At 43.1% G+C, this 12,699-nt stretch overlaps 1 pseudogene; it reads right to left on the bottom strand.

Moving 5' to 3' along the window:
* Positions 1-9,174: 9,174 nt before the first annotated feature.
* On the bottom strand, positions 9,175-9,696 carry LOC147972495 (RING-H2 finger protein ATL66-like; annotated as a pseudogene).
* Positions 9,697-12,699: the final 3,003 nt, after the last annotated feature.

Raw genomic sequence — 12,699 nt, 5'->3', positions numbered from 1 at the left:
GAATGGCACCCAAGTAATTTTAGATGGAAACAAGTACAACTAGCAAGACACGAAGGAATTTTAGATTTACGTAAGGTTTACAAGAACAGGACACTGATACAGGATTTAAACAAGCATAGGACTTTGGTTATGCAGTTCTTCGGTGGTGTTAAACAATCATTAAACCATGTGTGTTAAAACCCATGATGCAAGAACCCATGAATCTGCATTCTCACTTGCTGACAAGTTACAAAAATATCCATTACATGGCCCAGAATTTGTTTTCTGAATAAAAACACTAACCAACAAAAACCAAGCACACATCAATACATTCTGCAAAGATAGGATCATCTAGGCTCTAGTGATCATTTTAAGCACCAGTAGAACAGATATACCAAACCAGACCATGATCACCATGCATCAGGATTTATGGTTCTAGCAAAACATCAAATAGATGTGGATACACGCAGCAGGCATACCAGCTACTACAGTAAGAGGTTCATATGTTCCATGAACTGGAGGGAATATACAGGATGGCAGTCGTGTAGAGCTAGGGACGAGGAGGATGAGCTTGGTCCCATTGTGCCTGGATGGTAAACAATAAAACAAGTTATGGCAGCAGAAGCATCATGATTTATTCTTTATTAGAGGGATGGTGGTAGAAGGTCCAGCTACTACAATTAGAGGTTGCCAATTGAAATTAAGCTCGATTTAACAACACAAGATTTTGATACATTTATACAGTTCATAAGGTCAGCTAACTATTAAGGGCTTTCCTTTAGATTACAAACAATTATGTGTACAAGGCAATTCAGCATTTAAGTTGAAGGTTTTCGGTAGCAAAACAGAACATGATATATACTAAACAACTTGAACTGGTAATACACAACTAAATTGGCTATTAAGCAAGTTCAGGTTTCTTATCCAAACAAGGATGAGAAATATGCTCCTAAAATAACAATGCTATGTGCACACTTGGAGAATGACATGAAAGGCTATTTACTACGACATAAGTACACAAGCAGTATTTGCATCAGTACAGCTACACTAGCACATATTAGCAAACTATAGGCAAGTTTGTGGTTTTCAAAAAAAGGCTGCAACAGATACATTTTTGGGAAATACAAGTTCACAGGGACCATAGCACCTACGCAGCAATGATTTCTTTTCCGATTTTGCTGTTGTGCTTCATCTTTTTCAAATTCTGGGCACCCTGAGCCAAAGAAACAGCTAGTATAAGAATATGCATTAAGAGACAGCTAAATTATCTGTTGTACCCTAAGCCAAATTTTGTTCAAGTTAGTCTTGTCAATATATGTCCTTGTGCAATGAACAATGAACATGAAAATTAGCATCAGAGCTAAGTCAGAGACAGCTAAAACATGACATTCTTTCGCAGAGTACAACACGAACGAATACCGCATACGCACTTCCGCAGAAGCTAGAGATAACCAAAATTTGCACAGGGAGTTGACCCTGAATCTGAACTACTGCGACATGATGCAAAAGAGCGTGCCAAGAACAGGTTAGCTTCCTCTCAGCGATCTTGCAGGATCGCTACCCCATGTAGAGCGGCTGGAACGTCCAAATCCTCCGCCTAGCCACGTGCCCTTGGAACAAGCTGGCGCCACCAATAGAGCCATATTCCCTGATGGCACCCAAAAACATAGTCAGAAAAACCAAACTCGAGGGGACTGGATCGGACGAGGGAGGCAGAGCTTGGGTCAGCGGCTTACTATGGAGAAGGGAGGAACTTCTGAGAGCGGAGGCGGAGGAGGACAGCGAAGAGGCCGTGTGGAAGAGCACACCCAGAGCCCGCACGGCGGACGCCATGGACGGCGGCGGCCGCATGAGCAGCGGAGTGGAGCACGCGTGGCTGGTGCTCGACGGTTTGCCGCCCCTGGCAGCGGCTGGGTGGGAGTACTTGTGCTGGGAGCGAGACTAGATCTGGGGGATTGGAAAGGACTTGTGCTAATATGACGAGGGGGTCGTCGACGATAACTGCTCGATCGCACACAACAGCGAGACGCAGTCAAAACTGAGGCTCCACTGCGGGGAGGAAGGGGACAGGATCGAGAGGAGCACGATGAGATCGGGAGGAAGGGGACATACTTGTGATCTAGATCGCGAGCCCATTGCCGCCGTCGCGGGTCTGGAAGCACTGCATTGCTTGCTCGATCTGGGTCATAGACGGTGGGGGTGACAGCGGATCGGGGTGGGAGGGAGATGGTTTGGGTTGGGGCGGCGGCGGTGGCTGTGGGTGTGAGCGAGACGGAGGAAGGGGGAGCGGCGAATCCCGCCAGGGGAGGGGATGGATCGGGGTGGGTGGGAGAGAGAGGTAGCGGTGGGATGGGGAAGGAGGTGTCGGCGACGGGGGGCCATCGTCGACGATCTGGATCGGGGAGAGGGATTGGGGTGGGTGGCGGATCTGGAGCGAAAGAATGGAGGCGGGGGAGGGAGGAATGAGAGAAAGAATGGAGGCGGGGGGTGGGTGGAAAATGTCCATGAGGACAGACCTAGGGTTTCGGCTCGGGTGGGTTTGGACCGTTGGATCTAGAAGCATCCGACGGTGGTTGATGCGTGATCCGCGTGATATGCCCATGGTCCAATCAGAACTCAGCAAACCATTTGATGACCTTATGACCATATAAATTGGTGATGATCGATTCAAGATAAAAAAATTGTTGACCATGGTCCAATCAGAACTCAACAAACCATTTGATGACCTTATGACCATATAAATTAGTCATGATCGATTCAAGATTAAAGAAATTGTTGACCATGGTCCAATCAGAACTCAGCAAACCATTTGATGACCTTATGACCATATAAATTGGTCAGTGCTCAAAATGAGTTTTTTTGTGAAAGTATTATCAAATATTTGTTCAAATGATCTCATATTGTGCACAATGATGCATCTTGGAATTCCAAACAATGTTGCCTAAGGCAGTTTTCATTTTCTTTGCACGGAATATTCATTTTCCATTTTTCGAGTGCCCGAAAAGAGGTTTTTTTTGTGAAGGACCTACCATATATTTGTTGCAAAATTGTACCAAATCAATTTTCTAAAATACTAGGACATATTTAATGTACAATTGACCAAATGGTTGGGTGTAAAAAAAGTTGGTCCACCTCTCATGAAAAAGACAAATTTCCGCCGATTCAGCTGGAAGCGGGTCAAATTTGAACTGCAGCTGCCTCATAGTTTGCTATTTATTTTTTCCAAAAATCATTTCTAGGTACATAAGTATCTATTTAATCAGAGAAACATCAAAAGTTTTCCAAGATTAAACCACTAGCTAGGAACGGTCAAGCCTGCTGTTTTGACCGCATTTTGAAACGGGCATAAAAAATTCAAAAAAATCAAAAAATTGGAAAACCTTCATATTGTGTCATCATATGTGACCAAGTTTCCAGGAAAAATAATAAACTTGTAATACGACAATTCTTTTTAAAAAGTGTTCTCAGGAATGAGCTATCATGCGTGAAGATTCATGGCTTTCAAGCCAAATGATCAATCTTAGGGCCACATTCATGGCATAGTTTGTTCAAATGATCTCATATTGTGCACAAGGGTGCATCTTGGAATTCCAAACAATGTTGCCTAAGGGAGTTTTCACCTTCATTGCACAAAAGAACCATTTTCCATTTTTCGAGTGACCAAAATGTGGTTTTTTGTGAAGGACCTACCATATATTTGTTCCAAAATTGTACCAAATCAATTTTCTAAAATACTAGGCCATATTTAATTCACAATTGACCAAATGGTTGGGTGTAAAAAGTTTTGATCCACCTCTGGTGAAAAAGACAAATTCCTGCCGATTCAGCTAGAAGCGGGTCAAATTTGAACTGCAGCTGCCTCATAGTTTGCTATTTATTTTTTCCAAAAATCATTTATAGGTACATAAGTATCTATTTAATTAGAGAAACATCAAAAGTTTTCCAAGATTCAACAACTAGCTAGGAACGGTCAAGCCCGCCGTTTTGACCGCATTTTGAAACGGGCATAAAAAATTCAAAAAAATCAAAAAATTGGAAACCTTCGCATTGTGTCATTATATGTGACCAAGTTTCCAGGAAAAATAATAAACTTGTAATACGGAAATTATTTTTAAAAAGTGTTCTCAGAAATGAGCTGTCATGCGTGAAGATTCATGACTTTCAAGCCAAATGATCAATCTTATGGCCACATTCATGGCATAGTTTGTTCAAATGATCTCATATTGTGCACAAGGGTGCATCTTGGAATTCCAAACAATGTTTCCTAAGGGAGTTTTCACTTTCATTGCACAAAAGAGCCATTTTCCATTTTTTGAGTGCTCTAAATGAGTTTTTTTTGTGAAGGACCAACCAAATAATTCTTGCAAAATTGGACCAAATCATTTTTCTAAAATACTAGGCCATATTTAATGCACAATTGACCAAATGGTTGGGTGTCAAAAGTTTTGATCCACCTCTGGTGAAAAAGACAAATTCCCGCTGATTCAGGTGGAAGCGGGTCAAATTTGAACTGCATCTGCCTCATAGTTTGCTATTTATTTTTTCCAAAAATCATTTCTAGGTACATAAGTATCTATTTAATCATAAATACATGGTTTGGTGGCGATACGTCGAGGTTTGGACGGTGGGCGAGGGCCCCAACTCTAGAGCGCGTAAACTCGCATGCCCGCCGCATGGTCACCGCGTGACCGTGGCGTTGCCATGTGTTCTGGGCGGCCTAGGCATGTCTAGTGGGTTGGGCACTCCCCAGGTAGGTTCTAGGAATAAAATCACAACATAAGATTCTCATGAGGAGACCGATCGATGCTCAAACATGAATAAGCAGCCAAGTGTTTGATTTGCGGTACGGGAAATGCACATGGCGAATGGGCGTGAGTTTTGGCTGAAGATGATCAGTTATTAAGAAGACCGTCTTCACAAATTTTCAGCTCAAAAGGAGGAGCCTAGGTGGTACTTGCTTTGCAAAGTACCACACTTGACATAAATACGAATGTTGAAGTTGGGCTCAAAATAATGAATGGATTGAGCTGGCATTTGGTGGAGGATGGTTATTTGGGTAGAGGAACGCACTATAGAAAATGGATACCATTTGGACATGCCAAAGTGGTACTTCCTTCACAAAGTGTTTTTCTGAATAGAATAGGAAAATGAATATTTTTGAACTAGGCAAGGAAGGTTTTTTTTACATATTTGACAAAGATATGACCCAAAGAATTTATGAGATTTTTTGGGAATTTTGGGAATGACAGAAATATAGGTTGCTTCACAACCTAGGGCAAAAACTGCCACATGGACATGACACATAGGCAAAACTGATGAGGTGGCGCCTAGTCATAGAAACCCACCACAATTTACAAGGTTATGACCATCTATATTGGTCATGATCAGCTAGAAATAAGGCAGCGAAGCAGTGCTATCTGCTTTATGACCATTTCATGTAAGGAAATTACGACCTTTCTAACCAAAATGGTCGTTATAGTTTAGGGTTTGGAGCCCCCCGAATAGCTTTTGACCAATTGGTCTGAAATGGTCATAGATCTATGACCAATTCTTCCAGGGTCACTGACAGAAGGTCACTAGTTGACATATTTCTTGTAGTGAGAGGAGGCAGATGAGTACGAGAGGAGAGAGGAGGCCGCTCGTCGCCACGCTACAGCTCAGCACGCGATGGCTGCTGCATCACAGTACGACCCCAGCTACTATTATGGATATCAGTCAGGGCAGCCGTGGCCATAGACCAACTTAGGCCAAAAGCCTAAGCTTGGGGGAGTACGTATTTCTCACCGACATTACATTTATGCTCACACACTCATTGCTAGATGTCGGTGCTCATACTTTTCATTGTATCATCCATGCTAGTTTATTTTCCTTTTTATGCTTTCTTCTTGTGTGTTTAATAAACCTTAAGAAAAACCAAAAAAATTAGTTGTAGCTTTTAATTAGTTTACTTTCCATGCTTGTAGTAGTAATTAAAAAGAAAACCCAAAAAGATTTCATGTTCTTCTTTTGCTTATTGGGAGCTTTCCCGTGTAAATAGTTTTATTTCGTTTCTTTTCTTTGGGGGTCGATAGGAGAAGACCATGATTAAATTGTTGAAGTGGCTCTTATATGCATTGTTGTTGATCTGACAAAAGAGCCCATATTTCCTTGTCTCCTCCTGTTTATTGAATGCCTGCAGATTCCAGCTTAGTCCAATGCACGTGCACTATTATTATTATTCACATCGTTCCGTCATGCAAGTGAAGGGCTATTATGATGTTATATGATGGACTGGCTGAGATGAGAAAAGCTGGTATGAACTCGGCCTCTTTTGTTTTTGTAAATATGATTAGTTCATCGTTCCTGATTCAGCCTATTATGAATAAACATGTTTGCAATGACAATTAGAGATCATAGTTTCTTATGCCATGCTTGATTAGCTGTGAGTTATAATGGTTTACCTTGCGTACCAACATGCTATTAAAATGGTTATTATGTGGTATGATAGGGTGGTATCCTCCTCTGAATGATTTAAGTGACTTGACTTGGCACATGTTCACGCATGTAGTTGAAACAAAATAAACATAGCCTTCATGATATTTATGTTCATGGTGGATTATATCCTACTCATGCTTGCATTCAGTGTTGATTAATTTTAATGCATGTTCATGATCGTTGTCGCTCTCTAGCTGGTCGCTTCCCAGTCTTTTGCTAGCCTTCACCTGTACTAAGCGGGAATACTGCTTGTGCATCCAAACTCCTTAAACCCCAAAGTTATTCCACATAAGTCCACTATACCTACCTATATACGGTATCTACCTGCCATTCCAAGTAAATTTGTATGTGCCAAACTCTAAACCTTCAAATAAATATCCTGTTTTGTATGCTCGAATAGCTCATGTATCAACTAGGGTTGTCTATATCTTCCATGTTAGGCGGGTTATTCTCAAGAGGAGTGGACTCTGCTCCTCACTCACGAGATAAATGGCTGGTCACCGGGATGCCCAGTCACATGCTTTATGCAAACTAAATCAAAATAATTGCAAACAAAACTCCCCCTGGGACTCTTGTTAGTTGGAGGCACTCGTTGTTTCGAGCAAGCCATGGATTGATGCTTGTGGTGGAAGGGGGAGTATAAACTTTACCATTTTGTTTGGGAACCGCCTATAATGTGTGTAGCATGGAAGATATCGCCAGCTCTTGGTTGTTATGTTGACAATGAAAGTATACCACTCAAAATATTATTTACCTTTGTTTCAAAACCGAGCTCTGGCACCTCTACAAATCCCTGCTTCCCTCTGCGAAGGGCCTATCTATTTACTTTTATGCTGAGTCATCATCCTCTTATTATAAAGCACCAGTTGGAGAGCACCGCTATCATTTGCATTCATTACTGTTAGTTTACATTGAGTGTGACTTGACTGGATCTCTTTTACCATGAATTACAATGTCTAGTCAGTCCTTGGTCTCTAAAGGTGCTCTACATTTATGTTTTGCGGTCTTAGAAAGGGCTAGCGGGGTACCATCCTGTTATATCATATTATGATTGTTTTCAGAAAGTGTTGTCATCCGAGTTTTATTATTATGGCTCGCTAGTTGATTATGCTATTGATGTGAGTAACTTGAGACCTATGCGTTATTGCGAATGTGGTTAGTTATAATCTTTGCTGAAAACTTGAGTGTTGGCTTTACATATTTACAACAATAAGAGCAAACAGAGTTTGTAAAAGTTTTTTTATCATTTTTAGTTTGTCAACTGAATTGCTTGAGGACAAGCAAAGGTTTAAGCTTGGGGGAGTTGATATGTCTCCAATGTATCTACTTTTCCAAACACTTTTGCCCTTGTTTTGGACTCTAACTTGCATGATTTGAATGGAACTAACCCGGACTGACGCTGTTTTCAGCGGAATTACCATGGTGTTATTTATGTGCAAGAGCAAACGTTCTCGGAATGACCTGAAACTTCACGGAGACACTTTTCAGAAAATAAGAAAAATACCTGCCAAAGATGAAGGCCAGGGGGCCCATCGTCTCTCCACGAGGGTGGGGGCATGCCTGCCCCCCTAGGGCGCGCCCCCCTACCTCGTGGGCCCCTTGTTGCCTCTCCGACTCCAACTCCACCTCCATATATTGAGTTTCGATGAGAAAAAATCAGAGAGAAGAAATCATCGCGTTTTACGATACGGAGCCGCCGCCAAGCCCTAAAACCTCTCGGGAGGGCTAATGTGGAGTCCGTTCGGGGCTCCAGAGAGGGGAATCTGTCGCCATCGTCATGATCAACCATCCTCCATCACCAATTTCATGATGCTCACCGCCGTGCGTGAGTAATTCCATCGTAGGCTTGCTGGACGGTGATGGGTTGGATGGGGTCTATCATGTAATCGAGTTAGTTTTGTTAGGGTTTGATCCCTAGTGTCCACTATGTTCTGAGATTGATGTTGCTATGACTTTTCTATGCTTAATGCTTGTCACTAGGGCCCGGGTGCCATGATTTCAGATCTGAACCTATTATGTTTTCATCAATATATGAGTGTTCTTGATCCTATCTTGCAAGTCTATAGTCACCTATTATGTGTTATGATCCGTTAACCCCGAAGTGACAATAATCGGGATACTTACCGGTGATGACCGTAGTTTGAGGAGTTCATGTATTCACTATGTGTTAATGCTTTGTTTCGGTTCTCTATTAAAAGGAGGCCTTAATATCCCTTAGTTTCCGTAAGGACCTCGCTGCCACGGGAGGGTAGGACAAAAGATGTCATGCAAGTTCTTTTCCATAAGCAGGTATGACTATGTTCGGAATACATGCCTACATTATATCAATGAACTGGAGCTAGTTCTGTGTCACCCTAGGTTATGACTGTTACATGATGAAACGCATCCGGCATAATTCTCCATCATCGATCCATTGCCTACGAGCTTTCCATATATTGTTCTTCGCTTATTTACTTTTTCGTTGCTATTGCTATCATCACTACAAAATACCAAAAATATTACTTTTACTACTGTTACCTTTTGCTACCGTTATCACTACTATCATATTACTTTGCTACTAAACACTTTGCTGCAGATATTAAGTTTCTAGGTGTGGTTGAATTGACAACTCAGCTGCTAATACTTGAGAATATTCTTTGGCTCCCCTTGTGTCGAATCAATAAATTTGAGTTGAATACTCTACCCTCGAAAACTGTTGCGATCCCCTATACTTGTGGGTTATCATTCGCAGCGGCAGAGTGGGCACGTCCCGTCCGGTAGGTGTGCAACCACATGTTGATGCAGTCCACATGGAACAGGTGCCTGCATGGTGGCAGCTGCCGCACCATCTCGCCGCTCTGCACCTCCTCCAGGCACACAACGCATAGCAGCTGGCAGCTCCCGGGCGGCTCGTCACCGCCGCCCTTGTTGTTGTACACGAACGTCGGCAGGGCGTTGATCGCTGCGGTAGCCAACCCGCCAATGTACCGGTGTACCAGCCGCACAGTTGGGGCAGGCTGCCGCGCACCGAGGCCGCTCCCATTTCTATGCACCCGGACGATGAGCGCGAGCAAGGCGACGAGGCCGAATAGGAAGTCGATCAGGCTGGTGATGGTGCAGACCCTGGCGGGGCTGAAGATGGCGAGGAGCACACAGAAGAGTAGTAGTGACACCATTCCAACCATGATGGTGTAGCAAATGTGCGGTTCATCGTCATCCACCGCCAGCATCGCCCGTCACTAGCCTTCGATGAAGGTTCAACATGAGTATGTGCTTGCCTGTGGGCAATTCTTCGTGCGATGGCTCGGCACAACAAAACCGTCGACACAGTGATATGTCTCTAACGTATTTATAATTTTTTTATTGTTCCATGCTGTTATATTATCATTCTTGAATGTTTTACAATCATTTTATAGCAACTTCACTTTTGGGGATTAACCTATTGACATAGTGCCCAATGCCAGTTGTTATTTTTTGCTTGTTTTTTACATCACAGAAAATATATACCAAACGGAGTCCAAATGCAGCAGAACATTTTAGAGAATTTTTCTGGACCAGAAGACACCAGATGGACCAAAGAAGTACCAGAGGGGGGCTTCGAGGGGAGCACAACCCACCAGGGCACGCCTGGGGCGCGCCCAGGTTGGTTGTGCCCACCGCGGTGGCCTCCCGCACCGCCTCTTTGCCCTATAAATACCCAAATATTTCAGAAACCCTAAGGGAGTCGACGAAACACAATTCCAGCCACCGCAAGTTTCAGAACCACGAGATCTAATCTAGACACCATCATGGAGGGGTTCATCATCCTCATTGGTGCCTCTTCGATGATGCGTGAGTAGTTCATCATAGACCTACGGGTCCGTAGTCAATAGCTAGATGGTTTCCATCTCTCTCTCTCTCTTTTCATTCTCATTACAATGGTCTCTTGGAGATCTATTTGAGGTAACTCTTTTTGCGGTGTGTTTGTTGGGATCCGATGAACTTTGAGTTTATGATCAGATCTATATCCATGAAATTATTTGAGTCTTCTTTGATCTCTTATATGCATGATTATTTATAGCCTCGTATTTGTTCTTCAAAATTTTGGTTTAGTTAGGCCAACTAGATTGATTTGTCTTGCCATGGGAAGAGGTGTTTTGTGATGGGTTCGATCGTGCGGTGTTCTTTTCTAGTGACAGAAGGGGCAGCAAGACACACATGTATCGTTGCTATTAAGGATAACAAGATGGGGGGTATTCCTACATGAATAGATCTCGTCTACAACATGTCATCATTCTTATTGCATTACTCCGTTTCTCCATGAACTTAATACACTAGATGCATGTTGGATAGCGATCGATGTGTGGAGTAATAGTAGTAGATGCAGGCAGGAGTCAGTCTACTAATCTTGGACGTGATGCCTATATATTGATCATTGCCTTGGATATCATCATAACTGTTCGATTTTCTATCAATTGCCCAACAGTAATTTGTTTACCCACCGTGTGCTATTTCTTTAGAGAAGCCAGTAGTGAAATCTACGGCCCCCGGGTCTATTCTTTATCATATTTGCTTTGAGATCTATTTTTATTTGCTTTTGTTTTCAGATCTATCATTCCAAAAACTCATAAATACTTTGCTGCACTTTTTTATTACTCCCTCCATTCCTAAATATAGGGTGTATAGTTTTTGGCACGAAAATTAAAGAATGCATGTGGAGGGAAACTTTCACCAGTTTTGGGTGAGATTACACCTGACTAATTGACATGAGAAAATAGAGGAACTTGCATGATATAAGGAAATGTAATCAAATCTCTAAAAAATTATCCAAATGAGTGGTGCAACATAATACACCTTATATTTTGGAATTTTTTTCCCAAAAATCTATACACCTTATATCAAGGAATGAAGGGAGTATTTATTTTGTTTCGCGTTTTACCGAGATCTATTTATCCAATCTATCACAAATTTATTCCATCAACTTCACAATTTCTTATGCCATTACCCGTAAGAGGGATTGACAACCCCTCATAAGCGTCGGGTTGCAAGTATTTGTTCTTTGTGTGCAGGTACTGTTTACATAGTGTTGCTTGGTTCTCCTACTGGATTGATACCGTGTTTCATAACTGAGGGAAATACCTATATAGTTGTGTTGCATCATCCCTTCCTCTTTGGGGAAATACCGACGTAGTTCAAGCGACATCAAAAGGCAAGTTTGTTCGGGTACCATACGCGTAGTACAGGAGGTCATGTCACGCTTGCGTCGAGGAAGAGGTAAAATAGGCCTTTCTATTCTCCACCGTGCGCGGGCGGAAAATGGAAAGTGATTGATTTCTCTGCGTCTCGCAAGCGACCAGCGGTTTGAGCGGCCTACAACTTCGAGCTCTGTTGGCTCATTTGGGAAGAATCGTGTCGATTCAGGGGCTATTTTGAGCGTGTTGCACCGACCAGGGAGGATTTGGCGGCGCAGTAGAGTGACGTGTTAGGTGTGAGTAGATGCGGTCTATGGTTGTGGCTGCGTAGAGTGGGGAGGAAGACAAGGTAGGGTCGCCAGAAATGTGTGCCAGGTCAGCGTGTGTCGTGCCGCGAGCTGCTCCTGCCGAGTGAAGCACAAGAGGATGGGGAAGTGTGCACCATGCGCATATCACACGGTATGACATGCTGATACGTCCATTTTGCATCATGCTTTTATATTGATATTTATTGCATTATGGGCTGTTATTACACATTATGTCACAATACTTCTGCCTATTCTCTCTTATTTTGCAAGGTTTACATAAAGAGGGAGAATGTCGGCAGGTGGGATTCTGGGCCGGAAAAGGAGCAAATATTAGAGACCTATTCTGCACAGCTCCAAAAGTCCTAAAACTTCACGGAAGACGTTTTCAGAATATATATAAAATACTCAGCGGAAGAAATTCACCAGGGAGGCCCACCCTGCCCACGAGGGTGGGGGCGCTCCCTACCCCCTGTGTGCGCCCCCCTACCTCGTGGGCCCCTTGGTGGCCCTCTGGTGGCCATCTTCTGCTATATGAAGTCTTTTGATGGGAAAAAAATAAGAAGCCATCTTCTCGGACGAAACTCCGCCGCCACGAGGCGGAACCTTAGCGGAACCAATCTAGGGCTCCGGCAGAGCTGTTCTGCCGGGGAAACTTCCCTCCCGGAGGCCATCATCATCACCAACGCTCCTCTTATCGGGAGAGGGCAATCTCCATCAACATCTTCATCAACACCATCTCCTCTCAAAACCCTAGTTCATCTCTTGTATCCAATTCTTGTCTCCAAGTC

The sequence above is a fragment of the Triticum urartu genome, chromosome 5A, assembly GCF_056163025.1.
Source record: "Triticum urartu cultivar PI428250 chromosome 5A, HENAU_Tu73, whole genome shotgun sequence".
Taxonomy (NCBI): domain Eukaryota; kingdom Viridiplantae; phylum Streptophyta; class Magnoliopsida; order Poales; family Poaceae; genus Triticum; species Triticum urartu.
The sequence above is the reverse complement of the archived record's forward strand: the minus strand, read 5'-3'. Positions and strand labels throughout refer to the sequence as shown.